At 36.8% G+C, this 23348-nt stretch overlaps 1 protein-coding gene across 4 annotated transcripts in view; it reads left to right on the top strand.

Moving 5' to 3' along the window:
• The first annotated feature begins 3237 nt into the window (after window positions 1–3237).
• The window catches only part of RFX3 (regulatory factor X3), a 315033-nt gene continuing 294922 nt past the window's right edge, over window positions 3238–23348 (top strand). For 2 of the 4 annotated variants that reach the window (XM_030798998.1, XM_030798486.1), the window contains exon 1: window positions 3247–3492. The gene's annotated coding sequence lies outside the window, so the exon portion shown is untranslated. Of the gene's footprint in view, window positions 3493–3802; window positions 3871–23348 lie in introns of those variants that run through there. The other 2 variants (XM_003273871.3, XM_030799530.1) reach the window with 2 other exon arrangements.

The raw sequence follows: 23348 nt of genomic DNA, 5'->3' as shown, positions 1-23348 counted from the left end.
GGAACTATGTCTGCCCCATTTTAGCTTGGTTATGTACCTTTTTTTATTGATCACACAGTGTGTTTCGAACTATAATAAGTGCTGTTAGAGTGGTCCAATACTGAGTGGACCACTCAGTGATCTTTTCTGTGACTTAGCAAATAATTTATTTCTGAAACATACATGCAACATATGTGAAGATGCATCTACACAGCTTTAAAAAATGGCTAAAAAAAATCCTACCAGCAATGACTATGGGTTAAAAGGTTTCTGGGTTCTTCTGTAACTAATTACAGTATTAAACAATACATGCATATAAAATCCGTATTTTCGATTCTATAGCTTGAACTGGCATCTTGGTTATTTGATTCAGTGTGGTGGTGTATTCGTACCTTTTCACACTGCTACAAAGAACTGCCTGAGACTGGGTAATTTATGAAGAAAAGAAGTTTAACTGACTCACAGTTCTGCAGGCTTAACAGGAAGCATGACTGAGAGGCCTCAGGGAAACTTACCATTATGGCGGAAGGCGAAGGGTACAAGGACTTTCTTCACATTGTGGCAGGTGAGAGAGGGGTAGTGGTAAATATTTTTTAAAAACCAGATCTTGTGAGAACTCACTCTTGAAACAGCACTAGTGGGATGGTGCTAAACCATCAGAAACTGCCCCCACGATCCAATCATCTCCCACAGGGCCCCTCCTTCAACACTTGTGGATTATGATTTGACATGAGAGTTGGGTGGGGACACAAAGCCAAACCCTATCAGGCAGTAACACTGAACATTTCAAATATTAACCTCGATATGGTTAGAATTGTATCATCATCAAGTATCCTAAAACATGGGAAAATTCTCTAAATTCTAAATTTTCAAGAATTAACTTCAGGAAATTTATCTATTCCTAACTCTGGAAAAGACCAAATCTGTAAGACAAAAAAATAATAATAATAATAATAATTTTAAGCAGCTTAAACTGATTCTATAATGTCCTAGCACAAGGGTTGCACTTATTTTTTAATAGTCCCCCAAAGTACCTATTTATACTCTTGAGACATAGTTTTGCACAAGCTTCACTATGTGGTTTTCTTGCCTGCAGATTAAGAGCAGTAAATTAAAAGGGCGGAGAGGATAATAGAACTATGTTCACTGACAGCAATAAAAGGCAACAGCTGACAATGAAAAACAGGACAGGCAGACTACAACAGACAATGGAATTTAAAAAACAAAGCTATTCGGAGAGCCATGTAGTGTGAGCATACAGCCCTACACACCATTACAGGAATGAGGACTTTATCATTCCTATAATAATTCCATTATAATAAATATAATTCCATTATAATAAAATGAATATTTATAATGACTACCAGTTTTCATAAAGCTGGAATGTGTACCTCATTTCCCATCTGTATGTCAAATGGGACCCACATTGGTCACCACACAGTCATTTGTCTGACTAGAAGCCCTTACTACCACAGTGGGTCAGGAAACTTTTAGCTTTAGCACTAGGCTCACCACTGTTCACTACTGCAACAAATTATTATTGTAAGACCATCTCTAACTCAAGATTATCAAAGGCAGCAATATTACTTTTAAAAACGTACCCAAAGTAGCTGGTTCCTAAAACACGGTAACCTTGTATTCTATGGCACGCAGCCATAAACTAAAACAACCGTCTTTTAGGACTCTCGGCCTGTTTTTCCTCAAATGTGAATATTACGTAACACTGGTGTTGTTAGGATTACATGAAATAATGCATGTAAAACACTTAGCACCAGTTCTCGGACACAGAATGAGCTCAGTATTATTTTAGCGCTGGTGAACTCACGCCGGCCGAAATCCCTTATTTGCAGGTGCAAAAATTAAGCCTCAAGAGGAGAACTAACTTCCTAAGGCTCTACTACTATGTCATTGTCTTGGATAAGCAGCTTAGTGGCAAATGTTGGGAGATTTTGGGTATTGGCAGGGCCTGGGGGCATGTGTCTGCTGGACTCGAGTCTGCAGAGAATTGGAGGAGTCTGTTTGAACCATGAGGCACTACAGGCTGTGCCTTATCAACGGGTGTTTGAGATGGCAGGTTGTGTTAACAACATTCAACAGAGACGGAAGCCATTCGTCTATCTCAATTCAGCCACAAACACCAAGACCCCTAGCTACAGCAGGCTTGAGTAACGGGGTATGAGGGCAAGGCAGGTAACAGGATGCGGGCTTGAGCTCAAGTCCCGGTTCGGTCTTTAAAGAGGGATGAGCACTTAAGGGCTGAAACTAACAGAACTAGAAACCAACAGGATGGTATCGCAGGCAGGTGTAAGTTACCCCGCCCCTCTACGCCTTCCGTCGAGGGGAACCGCCAAATGCGTTTTCTCAGCCTCCGGGCAGGGCAATTTCTTGCTCTCTACAGGCACTTATTCCCAGCCCTGTAGGTAGGGAGTGATGACCTCGCCTTTTCGTTTTGGATTGAGGGCCGGACACGCTTGGACCTCACCTCTCCGCGCCACACTGCGGCGGGACCGCGGGAGGTCGACTCGCGCCCACGCACACCCCACGCTCGCCTTCTCTAAGATGGCGGCAGAGGCAGCTAGCTCACGCCCCGCCGCCCGCGCTCCTCCAAGTCGTTCTCTCAGGAGGCGGGAGCGGGTCAGAGCGCGGAAAGCAGGAGGGCGAGAGTGACGCGGACCCTCCAGTCTAGCGCAGGCCGCAGAGCCCTGAAGCGTCCAGGAAAGGGAAAAGCCAGGATACGGACGCTACCAGGAACACCGCCGGCGCCTCAGAAACTAAAAAGCGGCGGCACATCCGGGCCCCTCTGCCCGCCCCGCCCCGGAAGTAGCGTATGGGGCAGGGGCGGGGGCTGCTCTTCAAAGTGGATTCTTCCCTCGCCATAGCTCGTCTCTCCACAAAGTGCCTGGAATCACCCTCGCCACCCCCTCCCCCGGCTTGGCCGTTACTCTCTTGTGGCTCCGAGACGTCTCTGTACAAAGCTGGCTGCTGGGACAGGCAGCCCTCGTTTCACAGATAGTACCCCTCGCACCACGACTCTAAATTCTCCTGGGCTTCGCCAGCGCGTGTAGTAACGTCCCTCCGAGAGGACTCTTGGTGAACTCAGCCCCAGCCGAGCATAGACGCACCTCTTCAGAGTCCTGCGGTGGAATCCCGGCCTCGTGCCCCGTCACCCCGCCACCCCACCCGGGTTTGGGGGCCGTCAGTCACAGTGCTGCGCCCTCCCCTTCCGGCGGCTTGGCCGGGCCCGCCTCCTCCCCTCTTCCCTCCCCCACCCCTCCCCGTGCGAGTGTCTCCCTCTCCCTCTCGCTCTCTCTCTCTCTCCCTCTCTCTCTCTCTTTTGTGAGTTATAGCAACCGTTGCCTTGTGAATCAAGCGCCATAGTCACCGTAGTCCTGGCGACTGTTACCCATCAACAACAACTACTCCTCTCCTCCTCCTCCTCCTCTTCCTCCTCCTCCTCCCCACCACCACCATCTCCATCACCCACCAACAACACCACAATAATCCACAGCCAAGGTGAATATTCTTCGGTCTCTACATGTGTGTGGGAGCGTGTGGCTGCGTGTGAACGCGTGTGTCCGTGCGTGTGTGTGTTCGTGTGTGCGAGCCGAGTGTGGCTGTGCTGGGGTCTCACTCCTGACACGGGGGCTGCCGCTGCGGCGCCGCCGCCGAGGGGCTCTGTTCACCGGGCTTGTTTACAATGGACCCTGCGCGCCGCGGCTGGGTCGGGGGTGTGGGCACCGCGCCGCCCGCCGGCCCCGGCCCTGCGCCGGCCGCACTTCAGGGATGGAGCGGGAGCCTGGGGGGCTGCGAGCCGAGCGGGAGAGGGAGCCACAGTTTTCCGATGCGGATGCTGGATCTTTCCCTTAGGTCTGGTCTGAGGAGGAGGGTCAGGTGAAGAGATAAGAATTTGTTCTTTCTTTAATTTTCTTCTTTTCCAACGCTGCTGTTTCCTGCTTCTTTCAAAGCCGAAATAGACAACAATGTGCAGGGGGGGACCCAAGAGGTGGTGGTTTGTTGTTGTTGTTCACTTGTGGGGCCTTGTTATGGGTTTTGTTATTTTTATCCTCATACGTTGGTGAACTTTTCCCACCGTCTGTTCCCTTCATTTTTGCCCCTCTTTGCCTGGTGCTGAATGGGCTGCTCTTCTTTCACCATCATCAGCTTCACGGTTTTCTTTTTTCTTTCTAAAACTGTATTTTCTTTGTGCGGCAAACAGTCTTAATATCCATTCAGCACTCTTCCCTCCCCCTCTTTCTCCCCCCCCCCCACACCCCTTGCACACACATTGAAACCTGGGGCCTCTTCGTTGGGCTCTCTTTGCTGTACTGGGAAAGACGTTTTTCTTTTTTAAAGTCTGTCTCCTCTCTCTTCTTTGGTGTGTGTGTGTGTGTGTGTGTGCGCTTGTGATTTAAACCGGATGCAGGGCATCTGTGATACTTGGGTTAGTAGTTATTGACAGTGCTTTATCCTTCATGTGGAGGTGGGAGGGGTAGTAGTGAGGTTCCGTTTCACTTTGATGATCCTCCTTCCCCGCAGTAGAGTGTTAACAATTTTCATTGTGATTATGAGACTTTGTGATGAACAGGAAAGGGACACAAGGAAGCTTTGTGAGAACTCAGTTTACAGTGTTATTTGTGACAGTTACGGTACTTTAAGAGTTTTTTTTTTATCTTCTCATTTTCCTTTGAGAGTTGAAATTGAAGTCAAGTTCATAAAGAATGTATGAAGCTTCTCAACTTGAAACGTGTGTATATTTCACTTTCTTTCTGATTAAGATCTAGGCATGTGTGTACTTAACATATTCTTTTTATTTACTTTTTGATTTTCTTTGGACAGTGACTTGAACCTGCTCAGGAGAGAGAACTTTTTCCTTTTTAAGTGTTTCTTTTAAAAAGTATTTTTTTCTGTAGATTTGGATACTTATTAGTCCTTATATAGTAGGTTCTTGGTTAGCGTTAACCCAGTTTTACAGATCTCCTAAATTTGTTCATTTTTTTCAGCGTAACTTTTAGTTAATGGATTTATCAGTAGAGTTTTGATAATGAATGTGTGCTAAAACAAATATAATGTACTATTGTAGTTGCACATATTGAAGTTTTTAGTTTACAGTTTTAAAATGCTTATTCAAATAGCCTTCTTTCTAACAGCAAACATATATTGATTTAACTGACATAGCAGCTTGTGAATAATGTGACAGTACTAATTATTCTTGAGATTGTCAATGAGCAGGGTGGGTAATTATAATGCTATTAAGGCTAATATTTTGTAAAATAAGAGTTGGGATTTTAAAAAAACTTTTTCAATTCATTTCCTTGTGATTGCTATTTTAAATGAAGACGATATTTTGTTCTGAAAGAAGTCTTTCTCAGAGCACTCAGATTTCTTTATAATTATTCCTCCTCTCCCCAAACTGGGTTCCATGCAAATCTCTAATACTAACTTGTATTATTTTTTCTGTTCAGATGAGTGTCAAATGCCTGAACACTTTTGGATGGTGAAGCTCCTGGGTCCTATAAACTCTCTCTGAAGTTAATAGGAGTTTTGCTGTCTTGGGACAGTTTCAGACCTTATGCAATTTACATAATAGGTTTTCAGTTAAGTAAATTATATGCTATAATGTTACGGTTTAATATTTTATTTACAGTGTCTGAGAACTTTTTTTGAGGCATTTCACTCATGTATAGCTCAGGTTTTCTGTGATTTGGATTTTCATTCACAAGTTGATTTGAGAGCAGAACTTAAATTGAATTTCATTACTTTTCCATTTTTTGAAGCATATATGTGGGATAAAATTGCTATTAGAGCTGCTGTGGAATTGATTAAATAATCAGAAACATTAAGAAATGGTAAATTTAAAAATTAAACACAAGGGTAGATACTTAGCATTTACTTTATTCTTTCTTAATATTTTTTCTAGAAGGGACTATATTACGTATTGATACTCTCTTATGTTTTCAGTTTTTATACTAATAGAAATTTGTAAAAGTGGTCAGGCTTTGAAACGAAAACTATTAAATAGAAGTCACTTGTAACTTGTTTTGAATAGTTAAATATCTGTGATTCAATGTATGTCATAATGCCTAACTCAGTCGTTTTAGTTTGTTTTGCCTATGAATTATATTAAATGGTGTAGGTATCATACATATACACATACATGGCAAACTAATGAATTTCTTGAAGGTTTGCATCGTTTCACAATGTTTTCATTAAATGTTGTAGTGATGCTTAGTTTTTTTGTATTATTCCTCCAGTACTCAAGTAGTCTTGTACTCTACTTTGGTACTCAAATAAAAGGTTATAGTTTATAAGCTTAATGTGCTTTAACCCGGAACAGTTTATTTTACCCTAAACAATTTATTATGGTTAATTTTTTTACCATTAAAAATAGCAATTAAAAAATGAGTGAATCTTAAAGGCAAGTGGGATTTTACGCATCATTTAAATGATAATGTATGTTACTTTTTGGTAACATTTTTCGTTTCTTGAGAAAGTTGATATTGTGTTGGTATTCTCCAGCTGAAGAAATTAGCAGGCAGAATATAATGATTTTTGGTTTTCAGATTTTAAAGTGTGTGTGTCTGTGTGTGTGTGTGTGTGTGTGTGTTTAAATGGGTGGGCATAGCAGCAGATGTGTGGCAAAAGTTAAACACACACACACACACACACATTTTCCAGAACAGTAACAGGAATGTTACTTTGTTCTTAGTATCCATAGTGAGAATGTGTTACAAGAAATGAGAATCGGGAAGAAGTAAACTTTAACATTTTGGAGTGGCTCCTGGTTATTTTGTTTTAATGCTGAACCTTTGGCTAAAAATCCTCTATTTGAGCTCAGTTACTTTAAAAACAGTTTTCATAGCTGAGTAATTTGCCTTTAACTCTTTGGTATATATTCCCAGTGGCCATCACAAAGTATGTTTTAAATTCCTCTCTATTCACAGTTACATAGTGTTCCCATATTTTGGAAATCCAAGATGAAGTGGATTTGACTAAATCTAGCTTGTTAGGGACAGATGGCTGCTTTAAACAGGTGTCACTTTCATTTTTTACTGCATTGTGTTGGGACTTCCAGTGGTTGACAAAAGGGCTCTCTAAAGCAGGTGGCATCCTTTGCTTTTGTTGTTAGTAAAATCTACTTTTAGAGTTATTTTCCTAGGAAAAGTTTTTTTTTTAAATAAAGTAAAAGCTTCGTAATTTAACATAACTTTTATTTCTGAATATCATTCTATTTTTAAGTGGTAGAACATGCAGATTCTTTCACAAAACACTTATCAATTCTTATAAATAATGGTAAATTCCCTTTGAATCCAGAAAAAGTACACAGGAACATTTTACACACCCAAGTCAAACCCCAAGGCCAATTTGAATAAAGTGAAATTTGGTTGACATGACAAGTTAACTTTTGTCATCCTTCACTGAAATAATTTTTTGACAGCATTTTTTATATGTTGGAAATAGGTGTTGTTTTTGTTGGTTAAATATTTTCAAAGTAAGACATTTCCTGACTTTATTTACTGCTATAAAGTTTATAGTGATCTTTTAATGATAATATTTTTAAGTATTAATGTTCAAAAATATGTACTGCAGTAAATAAAAAAACTATCAACCTATTGATTTCTAAGGTTCACTTTTACTCTGTTATTCTGTCCTTTTCTGTGGGAATTTTATATTTGTTATAACAGATGCACCAGAGGGTGCTGTGCTGTTTGCAACACGAGATTATTATCACTAAGAATGTGAACTCACTAGAACTTTTATTTAAAGAAAAAAATTTTAAATATATATGCATTGAAGCATATAATAGGCTTATTTTTATGGAGTTTAACATACTATCTTAATTGGCACTTTTACATCAGAACCTAACTTCGTGTACTAATACATATTACCGCAACATATAACAATATAAAGATTGGTATCTTTGGCAGTGTCTGGCATTAGTCCTATAGGCATATATGTTGATTATCTTATGTAGATATTTTAATCTTTATTTCAAAACTTAGGTTACCCTGAGAATCATACTATTTGGTGATATGTGGCTTTATACTTCTTAAATTTCATATGGTTAGCACATATCAATAATTGTCCGTTCTTATAACACTTTTACATGGCATAATTAGTGATATGCTTTTTATTGTATAATCTTTAAAAAAACTGCACTGGAAAAATAAATGGCAGTAGTGGTTATCAGGCTAATTCATAATAAAATAGTATTAACATTATCTAGATAATTCTGGCTGGGTGTATTGGTTCACGTTTATAATCCCAGCACTTTGGGACTGAGGCAGAAGGATCACCTGAGGCTGAGTTCAAGAGCAGCCTGGGCAACATAGCAAGATTTCATTTCTATAAAAATAAGTAAAATAAAATTAGCCAGACTTGGCGGCACATGCCTGTAGTCTAAGCTACTCAGGAGGTTGAGGTGAGATAATTTTTTAGCCCAGGAGTTTAAGGTTACAGTGGGCTATGATCATGCCACTGCACTTCAGCCTGGGTGACAAAGCAAGACCCTGTCTCAAAACACCAAAAACAGAAACGGATGCAATCCCTACTTCATGCTGTTGGGTTAGGCTTGTTTGATTGTTTAATTTGGCTTATTATCTGAAAACTTTTAGGTTCCCTGCCCTACTGTGTGCCATATACTTTTAAACTGGGAGCGATCTTATATTGCTTTCTGTATTTTATTTGTTCATGAGAGATTTTCAGGAGAATACTGAATCCAATCTTGGGGGACTTCTTGTATCATCGACTCTTTTCACAGCAATATATACTCTAAAAGACATACTGAAACAGTGATATCTTCCTTAAGTAAGCTTAGAAAGATACAGTTACAGCATATAAAGTTTTTAATCTTGATAATGGATTTATCTGTACTATTCCACATTTTACTATAATTAGTTAATTGTGATATTTTTATAAAGTAACCTTACAAGGCATAGTAGTTCATGTGTGTTGGACTGCCTCAAAGAATCCAAAACATTTAATAAAGTAACACTATGTTTAGATACTGGTCTTGCTAAAATAGGTTAGGCATTTTTCTTTAAATATATAGTCCTACAGTTTACCAGTTAGTTTTTGCCACTAAGATTTTTCCTTTTTTGAAACAGGGTTTTGCTCTGTCACTTAGGCTGGAGTGCAGTGGCATAGTCATAGCTCACTGCAGCCTCAGTCTCCTGGGCTCAAGTGGTCCTCCTGCCTCAGCCTCCTGGGTAGCTAGGATTACAGGCTGTTGCCATCATTTTAAAATTTAAAACATTTCAATTTTTTTTTTTTTTGTAGAGACAGGGTCTTGCTACATTGCCCAGGCTAGATTTTTGAAAGCGTATTTTATAACAAGTTGTATTGCTTAAAAATCTTTATATTTGTAGTTTTTATTTCATATCAGTTGCAGAGTGTTCTTAGTGACAACAAGTCAGTAAAACATGGAAACGTATTTAGAGTATCAATAAATAGGTATAAATAGGTTTTGTTCTTTAAATAGATGGATAGAATAAGTATACTGGTGAATAACAGGCTTTGGAGTCAGATTTCAGATAATCTCATTAGTTGTGTAACTTTGGACAGGTTATTACCTTCACTTAACCTCAGTTTTCTCATTTGAAAATTAGGATCAATCTTGCTTGCCTTATGGGGTTTTGTGAGGGTTAAAGGAGATAATTTATATAATGTACTTTGCTCAGTATTTGACACAATATGTGTTCAATACGTATTGGCTTTATTATTAGGGAAGGCTGAGAAAATACCTATTCTAATCTTTTTGCTACCTAAGAATCCTTCGACCATCTTTTTTTTAATGAGTCCAAAAAGTTTTGAAAGACTTTGCTTACCAATTTATACTCATTAAATAATAATTATTCCTTTTCCTCCACTTTAAAAAATAAGGCACAGACAAGCTGCCAATCACAGGCTTGGATTATCATTTGATAACCAGTCTTATCACACTGAATTAGTGGAATGCTAGCCCAAAGTTATGTTTTAGTTTTACCCTGCAGCCTTATAATGGGCTCCTTTTACTAGGTTTGCATAACTCTCCTGGGCAAAGGATTTTAGATTAAGAACTAATGATGTAATATTTCATTATCTGTTATACTCCCATTGTCCATTTCATTGTCCCACTTATATTTTTATTTTCACGTTAGACATGAATTATTTGAAAACAGTCTGAGCCCTATTTATAAACTTTATACTGAATGCAGTCAGTAATGTTTAATAATGATAAATAGTCTAGTCAGTTGTGTAAAGATGAGTTTATCAAGGAATTACTCTACATTTTTATAATGCATTGCTTAGAATTGTTACTTTACTAAGGGTAGAAAAATGTGTGAGGTTACTTCTTGTGTACCTACACCAATAAATAATTTTGGGATAATTTGTCAATCCCAATCTTGAGTTGTAAGGTAACCTTGGAACATTATTTAGTGTAATATATAATATGAAATCATAGAGGAAATATGTCACCTGTGGTTTCCTTTCATTGGATATTAAAGATGTTTAAGTAACATTTTCAAGTTGGCTGCTTAATTATTAAAGATGCTGTTCAGTAATTTCCTTCATTTCTATATTTTTCCTGAGCATTTTCATCAGAATGAAATATTTTTCTCATTTTAGAGTAATCTATAAACAGTCCTAATCTTTTTCAAACTGGAAATTTGACTATATATTTCAGTTGAAAATTTACCTCATACTGTATGTCTTTTCTTTTATGCCAAAGCGTTATATATTGTACATATGTCTGTCTGTGTCACTCATTTCACCATTCTCCCCACTCCCGTTGTGTTTAGTTGTATGACCCCCTTTGCGTTATTTTTGTAGATAATTAGCCCCAACATATCAATTAGACTGACTCTTAGCTTCGCCACCTCCTCTGCTTCCTTTCGCCAGTGAATTTGACACACATTTAAAAGGAGCTTTTGGGAAAAGGTTAGGAAATGTGATTTGGATGATCAGGTTATGCAGTCATACATTGCTTAATGATATGGATATGTTCTGACAATTACGTAGTTAGGTGATTTCATCATTGTGTGAACATCAGAGAGTGTACCTAACACAAACTTAGATAGTATAGCCTGCTACATGCCTGTGCTATATAGTATAGCATATTGTTCTTGTCTGTAAACCTGCATAGCGTGTTACTGGACTGAATACTGTAGGCACTTGTAACTCAGAGATAAGTATTTGTGTATCTGAACATACCTAAACATAGAAAAGGTAATGCATTGTGTTAAGATGTTTAGTTGGTTATGATGTCACTGGGCTATAGGAATTTCTGAGCTCCATTTTGTTATGGGATGTGGTTTGTTGTTGACAGAAACATTATGTGGTGCGTGACTGTATGGTTATTCTTACCATTTCCAATAGTCTAGTGTTATCTTACAATTTCTACTCATCGAACTGTCCTCTTGGACAAATATATAACCTTGTTCCACTAACTATGTAATTTGAGTGTGGTTTTGATTCAGAAGGCTCCCTTCTTAGTCCTGGCTATGTACTGGCCTCTGGCTGAGTTCCTTAGGGTTAAATCTGTAGTCCATAAATACTGTGTTTGCACAATCACAGATGCCTGCCGTTGTTGACTTAATTCCTGGATTCTTCTTTCTCACTTTTATTAGAAGCAGTAATAGTAATACCCAGCTAGTACTGCTTGCGTTTGCTTTAGAGTGCTTGGTCAAGATTTCTGGAGGTTCTTGGTAATTCCTGTTTAGGCAAAAATGAGGTATTGGGTAATAGGAGTTGAGCTCAGGGAAACTAATAGAGTGAGGCAGCTGTCCTCGAAATAATAGTGTGTTAGTTGGTAAGAGGAGACAGATACAATGAAAGATGATAAAAGGAGAAAGGACAGCGAGTGACCAGGCCAAGATATGAAGGACTTCAAAAATGCTAGCCAAAGGAGGTTAAAGAGAAAATAAAGGTTCTCACTCTATTTCTAACTGTAAAACCTTAGCCTAGTCACTTATACCCTATAGGTCTCAGTTTCTCCATCTGTAACATGAAACAATAGGGCTATGGGATTTCTAAAGCCCTTTCCAGTCTATGATTCTGTAGCAAGATTGACACTGGGAAAAGGAAGGAAACATGCCAATAACATGGAGCCAGGAATTGGCATTTCCCTTACTCATGTTCTCAAAGGCTAGCAAGTTGTTTGCTTATTGTTTCTTCTGGTAAGAACAAGAAAGAAAGAAAAAAGAAAGAAAGAAAACCCACAGCCTGGTGCTAGCATAATGGCCATACCTATAGCAAAGTCTCAGAAGGTTCTACCATTTCAATGGCTTCTGTAGAGAGTGGTGGCCAAGTGCCCTCATTTTCTCACCCACATAGGAATTAGCTGAGTCTCACAGCTTGAGCTCCTGCCGGAGCCAGCTTCTCTATGTATGTGTGCCAGACAAGTGTCTGACATTTGGGGCTCCTCCTGTCTGTTGCTCACCAATGAGATATTTAAAACAGGACATAATTTCCCGAGTATGTGGATAGGCAGTTTAACAGAGAGAGAGAGAGAGAGGGTGTGTGTGTGAGAGCGAGCGAGTGCATGTGTGCTCTCTGATAAGAATAAAAATTAATTTAGGTTTCTGTTGATCTCATTTTTAAGACATTTCTTCCCCAATTATTGAAGCCATCCAGCTGGTTTTTAAGAAGAGCTAAAAATCCTGTCAAGGTCTAGACAAGCTCTGAGAGCCTTTGGACTATGGAGTCCCTGGTCTGGAAAGCATTGCCATCCTCCACACTAGTCTCATGTTTTTCCATTGGTGATAGTTACTGCTTTTCTTTTTCTTAATATTGTTTATACTTGGATAAGCATTCTTTTAATTCAGCTTTGGTAGCAGAAAAATAGTCTTTTGTTTAAGAAGTATACATTTTCTTAAGTTTTAAAAAATTTTTACTTTAGGCCGGGTGCAGTGGCTCACGCCTGTAATCCCAGCACTTTGGGAGGCTGAGGCGGGCGGATCATGAGGTCAGGAGATCGAGACCATCCTGGCTAACACGGTGAAACCCTTTCTCTACTAAAAATACAAAAAATTAGTTGGGTGTGGTGGCGGGCTCCTGTAGTCCCAGCTACTCAGGAGACTGAGGTGAGAGAATGGTGTGAATACAGGAGGCGGAGCTTGCAGTGAGCCAAGATCACGCCCTGCACTCCATTCTGGGTAACACAGTGAGACTCCATCTCAAAAAAAAAAATTTTTTTTTACTTTGATACTACTTTGGTTAGTAGACTTATCAAGATTTTAGAACATAGCAGGCTAAGAGAGGAAGCATTTTTGCATTTATTCAGGATAAGTCATATATTCTGCTGTATCTCAACTCTTTTACCAGCCTAATAAGGGGAGTATATTAAAGCTTAGATTGTAGTTGTTGCTTTAAAAAATTTATTTTTGAATGCTTTTTTACTGATTAATATAGACATTTTCAAGTTTCTGGACTACATTCAGATTTGCATGCCTAATAGCAATTGTGTATTTCAGTATAACTTTCATCTTTAAAATATATCTGATCCCCTTCAGTCTCAGTCAGCATAGTTTAATGTGCAGAACCGTTGTAGAGGTTCTTTGCTTGTCAGTTACGTTTCCTCCATGTTTTAGTTGTGGAGGAATGGGGGAGGTTGCTGTAGAAGGGCAGGAAAAGCAGATACATTTAGAAATCATATCCTGTTTCTATTGTTAGACATCAGTGCATTACATATTTTCCCCAGTTAATTTTCCTGGACCATTAAGTTCAGGCGGGTGTGGGGGCTTGAGGTGGGACTTATGGGGCATGGGGAGGTGGGAGACAGAAGACTCAGGTGATCCAGTATTTCTTCCAGATTTGTTTCCTTACCTACTGTAATATTGTGCAGAGTACATCTATTTTTGTGAAGTTGGGCATTCTGTTTAATTTTATTGGTGATTCCTTTTTTCTAAAGAATCAATATATCTGTATGTATCTATCCATTAGTACATTAGTAGATGGAAAATAATATCTTTCTTTTTTAAGGAACGTGAATTTTGATTTAGTCATGCACAAATTTTAGAAAGGTAGGAATTAAAAAAAAAGACTGGTGAGAAAATCTAGTTCATAAGCAAAGTAACAGTAGTGGTGCCTTAAATCTATCTCTTTATGTTTTGCTTTGGATAAATGGTTTTGTGGATATATGTTTTTGCATTAGAATTTAGGTTTTCCCTTGATACTATTTATGCTATTTTAAATAACCAAAGAGTAAAATCTGTCACATCAGGCATTCGCTGGTTGGCATCTGATTATATCTAATGACAGTCTCAGAGATGAATTTTGATGAAGTGTCAGTTTAAGGGTCATTAATAAAAAACATGAAAAGCTATTATATGAGTAATCTGAAAATCACCTTTACAACTTTAAAAGCACAATATGTATTTTGATGTGCCATGGTGAAAACCCAACATGAAAAATCAGTACATAACACGGAAACCCATAAATTTAGATTCTTTGTTTCATAAAATGGTTATATTGCATGTGTCTTAAGAGCATTTTAAAATACTTTGTTTAGCTCACACTTGTAATCCCAGCACGTTGGAAGGCCGAGGTTGGAGAATCCCTTGAGCCCAGGAGTTCAAGACTAGTGTGGGCAACATAGTGAGACCCTGTTTCTACAAAAAGTTAAAAAATTAACCGGGTACAGTGGTGCCTGCCTGTAGTACCACCCCTTCAGGACTGAGGTGGGTGGATTGCTTCAGCCCACAAGGTGGAGGCTGTAGACAAGCCGGAGCCTGGGCAACAGAGGGAAACCCTGTCTCAAAAAAACAAAACAAAACAAAACAAAACACAACTTGGTTAAAAAAATTACTTTTCAATTAGAGTGTAGTAGATATATTAAGAAAAATGGAGTTTAACTTAGATAATGTGTTTTGTGTGTGTGTATGTAGATACTTAGAAAGTCATTTTAATTTACATTTTGCTTGGTGTTGTAGAACAATCAATACTGTTTTTGTGCACTGATTTTTGCATTATCCATCTCTTGGAGAATCATTAGGAACATGTAGTATTTCCACCTCAGTGCTATTTTCTTGAGGCAAAGAAAATTAGGGGAACTGTTCGATGAAATTCTTTGACCTTCATGTGGTTTTTGAGCAATTTTTAATAGTGTCTCACATTATATGATGATTTTTAGAGGCTACTTTCAGTTAATAAAGGCCATGAATGCTGAAATTGAATTAAATTGTAGTTAAAGACAAAAATTGTAATTCATTCCAATTATAGGAGGCTAAAATATTGTGCTGTTGGATCAGCATTTGATCTTCTCCTTATTTTTAGAAGTCTGCCGAGTTTTGAAATGTAAAACCTTTTAAATAATATTGAATGAGTAGAGCTGTATAATAGTTGTGGGTTTATATTTCAGCAAAGATTTGAGTGCCATATGTCTTGGAAGTAAGGTGGGATTCTTTTATCTTGGAACTTGGAAAGAGATTTATTTTAATATTTTGATTGGGTTAGGTTTGCTTGAGCATTTTTGGGGGTTGACAGAAATGCAAATGACCATGGACTGGAGATACAGGTCAGAGTAATTTGTGAGAGGAGGTAATTGTAGCGATCCTGATGCAACACTGACTTGCAGTCCTACTGCCTGTGATAAACTTTAAAGACTTCTTTCTTTAATGATGTAAGCCTCTCTATTAAAATGTGTTTTTGTTAATTTTCATTGCTGCCTGGAATTTCCCAAATGTGCATTATCTGGGAGCTTTGGAAGTTCCAGTTTACCTTCTGGATTATAAACCTTAGAAAGAATGCCAATAGATGGCACCCCATGCCCAGAACAACACCTTAATCTGAAGGAATGGGGTAAAACATGAAGAGCAGGATCATATAATTTGAAAAACTAGAGTATGAACAGTGACTAGTACAATGTAGAGAAAAAGAATTATCATTTCAGGGACTAAATATGAATCCCAGTTCACCATATTCTGCATATCTAATAATATCACTGCTATGACTGATGACATTTCTAATATTTGATTCAAAAACATTCTAGTAGATGCCTAAGATAATTGGATAAATTAGTCTCTAAGCTTTTGGTTTTTTATTTTGTCTTTTCGCTTTAATTTTGAATGAGGAATTAAAGCATTTGTATCAATGTATATTTAGTGCAGTACTATTTTGGTTAATTTAGGAATCCTGAAATGACTTAGATTTCCATGAGTTTTAAGGAGCATAAAGAAATGAGAGAAATGGGTTATTAGATACAAAACTGCATATTCTCAGCTATGTGGACATATTTTTTAAGGTTTCCAATTGTAGAGGGTTACAAAAGGGACATATGATATTTGGGAATCAAGAAGGATAAAAAAGGATAGGAAGAGATACTGAAAAGTGGAGTTGAATGAAATTAGTAGAGAATTTGGAAATAAACATAAAAATAAGGTAAGATGGAAAAATTACAGTATGAATGGTGAAATAATTTGTTGAATGGAGAATTTCTTTTTAAAATCTTTACTGTGATTTTTACCTAATGGGAGGACCCAAGGAAAAAGATGGTACTTAGCCTCTTTTTGAGCACCACATTTATTTTTTTGTTTGTTTGTTGGAAATTTTTATAACAAGGTGCTGGGATCTTTGACTAGTATGAGGTTTGACTATTTCTAGACATTGTATATAGAAAAGATTAAATTGAGATGTTGCATCAGGGTTTTCCTGTAATTATTTTATTATTACAAGGTAATATATTAATATATAAAATACACAAAATTAGTATATCCAGTTGAGATATCTGATTAGTTTATCTGATATCTAAAGCAGCCTACATTTGTAAAGTCAGTATATAGTAAAAAACTGTGTACCATAAATGTATATATTCCTAAAACATTTTATATTTTGGAACATTTAAAACTTACATTGGAGTAGTATAATAAACTCCCATATGCCCATTACATGCATTTAACAAATTAGTACCTTCTATTCTAAAGCTATATAATTTGAAATATTTGCTTATTGAAATAACCTTGAATCATTCTTTACTTCGTGTTGCTTTGAAAATATTTAAATCTTGGCCGGGCGCGGTGGCTCACGCTTGTAATCCCAGCACTTTGGGAGGCCGAGGCGGGCGGATCACGAGGTCAGGAGATCGAGACCACGGTGAAACTCTGTCTCTACTAAAAATACAAAAAATTAGCCGGGCGTGGTGGCGGGCGCCTGTAGTCCCAGCTACTTGGAGAGGCTGAGGCAGGAGAATGGCGTGAACCCGGGAGGCGGAGCTTGCAGTGAGCCGAGATCGCGCCACTGCACTCCAGCCTGGGCGACAGAGCGAGACTCCGTCTCAAAAAAAAAAAAAAAAAAAAGAAAATATTTAAATCTTATGCTAAGAACAGATTCAATGTATACTTGAAAAAATGCTTATGTTTAAAACAAAATATTTAAAAATGATCTTGCTTTTTTCTCTCAGCACAGCATTTCTCTTATTTATTATTTTTATTTTTATGGGTACATGGTAAGGGTATATATTTATGGGATATTTTGATACATGCATACAAAGCATAGTAGTCACATAAGGGTAAATGGGGTATCTGTCACCTTAAGCATTTACCATTTCCTTGTGTTACACACATTCTTATTATACTTTTAGTTATTATAAAGTGTACAATAAATTACTGTTGACTGTAGTCACCCTACAAGCACAGCATTTCTAAATCAGGAAGTTTGTTCTTGGTTTCCGGTCATATCTTTTGATTAGTAATTGAATTCAAGGCTCCTTTACTTGAATCGTGACCCATCATTAAGAAAGGGAGAAAGTCCAGGGACAGTAGCCCGTATTTGAAGAAACCTGTGTTGAAGACTGACTCTCCCAAGGGTGAAATGGGGTTATCTTTTGTCTGCCATTCTTTTGTTTGTGGGTAGATTTGAGTAAACAGTTGAGTCATTTTGTAAGTTGATGAGGGAAGAGAACCAACTATCTTCTGCTGCTTCTGGTATTATTTCCTTCAAAGTTTGCTACTCATTTTGTTTCTAATAGAACATAAAGGAAGAGACATCTAAGAGCTAATATACTGATAGTTTATGATGTCACCAAAGCAGTTTAATATTTTGTGGTTTAGTATCTTCAGGGAATGAGGAGGTTCCTTCTCTTAGTTTTTTTATTTGATTGAGGCCAGACTGATATGAAAGAAGTTTATTTTACAATTCTAAAATCTGTAGCCAAAAAAAATCGTTATTCATGTAATAGTAGTATTATTACATGAAACTATTCTGTAATGAGCAGGCTAGTATATATAACAAATAGTGATTAATGGCATTTTAATAAACAACACAAAATTTATACCTTAATCTTTGTAAAAGCTGATGTTTCCTTGTTTGAACCTAATTAAATGATAAAGATATGAAGAGGTAAATACAGTACATTAAATAAGCTTGCATTTTTTGTTTGCATAATAACTTTAATTGCTAAACTTTGTTATGATCCCAAGGGTTCAGTGGAATTGTGTATGACTTAATATATTTTGTGGCGGTCTTTAAAAATATTTCTGTACAGAGTAACTAGACAAACTGAATAGTAAAGTGATACAAAATAACCAAAGTGATATACTAATTAAATGATCTTATTTCAGAACTAAACTTTCTTTTCTCAAAGGGTTATACATAATTCTAACTGACATTAGGAAACATCTTCATTACGTTATTCTGCCTATTAGATTTTTATACTTTTCAAAAGTAGATAGAAGATACAGTGTATGAAGAAAACACCAGTATAAAGTTTAGTGAGCCAAACAATATGTGAATAAAACGTAAATGTAACCCTGCAAAACAAAAGATTATAGAAAGTACGTGTTATTTTCAGAAATATTTATAGATTTCCTTATGAATTTAATGCAATATCAGTTTGAACATTTATAGTAACTTTTTCTGTGTTTTTAGATACCTTGTACTTAAAATCAAAGTATAATTTTATTTGGCTTTTTATTATTTTACATTCTGTTTAGTATCAATGAAAGCACAGGCAGTTTTATTCTAGTGTTTCAAAGTTGTTTAGTTTTAAATTTGACCACTACTGCATTTGCGTTATAGGATATAGTTTAAAAATCAGCCATTTTCAGTGTGGGAATAATAATATTGATCCACTTATTCTATGTTTGAGTAACTCCTCAATAACTAATGCTCTAATTTGGAAGAACACTGCCTCTTCACATTTAAAAGAGAGTTTTGTTTGTTTGTTGCTTTTTTTTTTTTTTTGGCAAGAAATGATCTGTATTTTATAACCTGCCCTGTTTGCATAGCAGCTAAGCTTTTGGGTCTGGAACTTCAAATCCCCTATGATGAGTATCTTTCTTTCTCAGTGGCCAACTTCAGCCTGTCTTCCTATCTCTACTTATTTTACTGCCATATTCCACTGTCCCTTTACTATGTCTGGCCCTGCACAGCAGACCAAAAGAGATAGCCATGGGACTACAGCAGATTAAAGAGGTGAAAAGGTCTCTCACTAGAGTTACACGTTTCCGAGTGGCCCAAATATATAGGATTTCAGTAGAGACATAATTAGAATGTTTTATTTTAGAGTCAGATTCTTTTAGTTGGAATGGACTTGGGAAGTTATCAAGTTGAACTCCTCCTTCCTCCTCCCCACTTATTTTATAGGTAAGAAAACTGAGGGTGAGTGACTTGTACAATGACATAGAACATCAGAATTAAGACTGTCGAACTCCAGCCTCCACACTCCTCGACAAATGTTCTTGGGGCTAATACAAAACTTTTTTTAAAGGCAAACAACTCAAATGTACTGCCTTTAGTGTTTAAAGTACCTGTTTATCTATAATTTTGAACTCCATATTTTTTCTAGAAAAAGCAAGTTTTATAAATCTGCATTCAAAGTTTGCATAAATATCAATGTTTTAATTATTTCCAACTGTAATTTTTGGTATATGGATTATTTTATTTTAGAATGACATAGAAATAAAATTTAAAAATGTTTTCCAAACCATAAGTAGGCTTTATTTTGAGGAGAAATGCCATACTTACTAGGTTTTTTTAAAAAGAAAAATATTATATATTTAATTCCTATTATTTGTATTTCCTCTTTTTGGGAATTAATGTTGTATGTCATAGTCAGTGTATTAGTGTAAATGATTTTCAGTCCTGTTATGCATGTCTTTACTTTTTTGATGAGGGTAAAGGTGCTTTTAATTATTTTAAGAATTTTTGTAAAAATTCATTTAATTATGAATTTTAAAAATGGAAATGTTTGTTCTTGTAGGTCACTCTCTCGTGGAACAAAAGTAAAATATTGGCAGCTGATATAGGTGGTACAAGCTGAGACTTGCCCAGCTGGGCTTTAAAAGTGTAGCAGCACTCTTAAGTAGCAGTGAATGAACAGAATGAATATATGAACGGACTGCCCTTTATTCCATAGCAACCAGACGCAATACCAGCAACTATGCTATTATCTGATTTTTTATTTTCTTAATCTGAGTTTTTGGAAGGTTATGTTGTTTACTTTTTAATAGTATGGGACTGTGGCAGGAATTGTAATTACCAAGATTTTGTCTAATTATTTCTCTCTCCTCTCTGTCTCTCTCTTTGTCTGTGTGTGTGTGTCTGTGTTTTACATTTAGAAGTAAATCAGTGAGCTCAGGCTTGAATTTAGTTTCAGTATTGTGCTAAAGATGAACAGTTTGAGCCCTAACCCTGTTAATTATTTGAAACAGTCAGTTTAAGAGAAACCAAGAATATGACAACTGAACTTCTCAATGTAACCTGATGCTCTCTGCAGCCTCACTTGTGGTAACAAATCTGAAAGGACACATTTATATAAAACAGGAGTATGTTTCCTGTGGGGGGAAAACCGCTTGTCATTTGCTTTTAACAAGGTGTAAATCCCCACAGATAAACCTTCTTGTAAAACTGTTCCCTTTGGATTTAGCCTCACCTTCAATAAAAAGAGAGATGTAATAAACAAAAGTATGATGAAATATTAGTTACCTCTTGCATTTTTTGCTTAGAAGTTCCTCATTTTTATTCTTTATCATTTTTTAAAATTTAATGCTGCTGTTTCAGATGAATTGAGAGAGTCAGAATATAATGCATTACATTCATTTTGCTTTCTGTTAATGTTTTTGGGGGAGAGATCTAAATAATATACTTTTAGATTGAACTGTATTTCTGATATATCGACATATATACTGACTCATAAATTAGAATGGAAAATACAAATATTGAAAGTGTAATTCAAATGAATAGAAAGTGCTAAATACTTGGAAGTCTTAAATTCAGATTTGAGTATAGAGATTGAGTTACCAGAGTAACTAAATACTAGACTGCTCTGCTTGTTGGATGCGCAGAGAAGGAAACTCAAATATGGAACGTGGTCTTAATGTCTTATGAATTTGTAATCTGGATACATTTTTACTTAACTTTTAAATTTTGGATTAATAGAGTCCTCTAAAAAGAAGGTTTTTTTTGAATTTTTAGAAATAGCTCACAGTTTTATGTTTCCCTCTGTCAGAATCTTTTCAGGATTCCTCATTGCCTCTTCATCAGAGTCGTTTAAGAAATATTTATTAGTTATCACAGTGTCCCACAGAGCAACCACAGTCTTTGCTGTTAGGAAGCTTATAGTCTCATGTCCATTTTCAAACTTGTATTTCACCACTTTTCTCTGTACTTCCCCTTTTCTGACCAGTCTACATTTTGTGTCTGTGCGATCTGCATTTGTGAATTCAACCAGCTGAGGATGGGAAACACTTGAAAAAAGAAAACAATATATAACAACACAACAATAAAAGAAGTAAATACAGTATTACAACTATTTGTATTGCACTTATATTGTATTAGGAATTATAATTAATCTAGAGATGATTTAAAGTATACACAGGAGGATGTGTACAGGCTATATACAAATACTGTGCCGTTTTATATAAGAGAGTTGGGCACCCTTTTTTAAGATGGAGGTCCTGGAACCAATTCCCCATGGTTACAGAGGGACAGCTGTATTATGTATTGGTTAACATCATGAACTTCAAAATGAACAGTCCTGGGTATGAATTCTAGCTCTGTCACTGACTAGCAGTTTAATGTTAGGCAGATTACTTAGATTCTGTGAAATAGGATTAATAAAATCAACCTGAAAAGATTGTTTCAAAGATTATACTATATGACATAGTCAAAATAGCACTGTGCCTGACACGTAAGTGTTTAATAAATGGCAATTGCTATTATTATCCTATATGGTCTCCTGAATTCTGCCGTGTCATTTCTTTTCTCTGGAACTTAGTTCTCATCCTTTATTCTATTAGAATGTCTTTTCTACCCTACTTCAATTAATCTCTTCTAAAATTTGAGTGGTCCCTAACTTGATGGGTTCATTTCTAATAATTTCTTATTATCTTTGCTAATTGGTAATTGTGATTTAGATTTTCGTTTGTTCAGTTGTAAATGCTTATTCTTTCTAAATTGTTTGTAAGCTTACTGAGGGCAGAAGACTCCATACTCAAGGTTTTTGAACTCAGCATGAGACCCGGTGTCTTTTTCTAGTAGAAACAATGAATAGTTGTTTAAGCTTCAGATTGTTAATTTCAAATCTCTAATCAAATCTTAGAAAACACATTTAACTATTTAAAAACTTTGTCTAGTTCTGATTTTATAATGACCTTTCAAGCAATGCAAGCCAACCAAATTCCATTGGATTTATTTACTTCCTTTTTTTTTCCGAAATGAATTTAATGGCATGAATTCATGAATTTTGGATATTTCTTCAAATAGAGTATCATGTAGCTGGCAGTGGATTGGGCTGACCTTAATCCAGGTCTTTTTCTTCTTACCTTTTCAAATGACATTTTGTCACCTCATTCTGTATTTATATATATACATTTCTCTATATATGAAATTCTAGACTCATATATCTATATATAGATATAATTCCAGACTTGTTTGGATTTTCTTAGTATCCAACAAGACTAATATCTTACTTTCAGAAGTTGGGGAATGCCTTTAAGTATTGTTGTGACAGGGTGCAGAAATTCCTTAATATAGGAGAGACATGTGGGGCATTATGGGAACCTTGCTTTGGGGGACTACTTTGAATATCCCAAACCTTGGGTTTTTCCTTCTACTGCCTGACTTTACTGTGCCTGCTGGGATGTCAAAAGTAGAGGATCAGGACTTCAGATCCAGGGTTACACCAAGGCAACCAGTAGTATCAGAATGGAATTACTACAGTAGTGAGATCCATGTTTGCATTTGTGATATTTTAATTAGGGTTGCACTATGCAAAGGTATGATTATCCGCCTTTATGTCTACTACAGAGACTGTACCCTGAAAAACCTTCTTTAAAAAAAAAAAAAAACAGAGTTGTCCTTCATAAATCTATCCAGCCCTCATTTTAATCAGTGTATATTCCTTGTATACCATCTCTCGAGATGGTGAGTTGCTGAATTTAGTGCCATTTGTGAAG

This window comes from Nomascus leucogenys, chromosome 1a (genome assembly GCF_006542625.1).
Source record: "Nomascus leucogenys isolate Asia chromosome 1a, Asia_NLE_v1, whole genome shotgun sequence".
NCBI classification, from domain to species: Eukaryota; Metazoa; Chordata; class Mammalia; order Primates; family Hylobatidae; genus Nomascus; species Nomascus leucogenys.
Note: the sequence above shows the minus strand (reverse complement) of the source record. Positions and strands in the feature narration are given on the sequence as shown.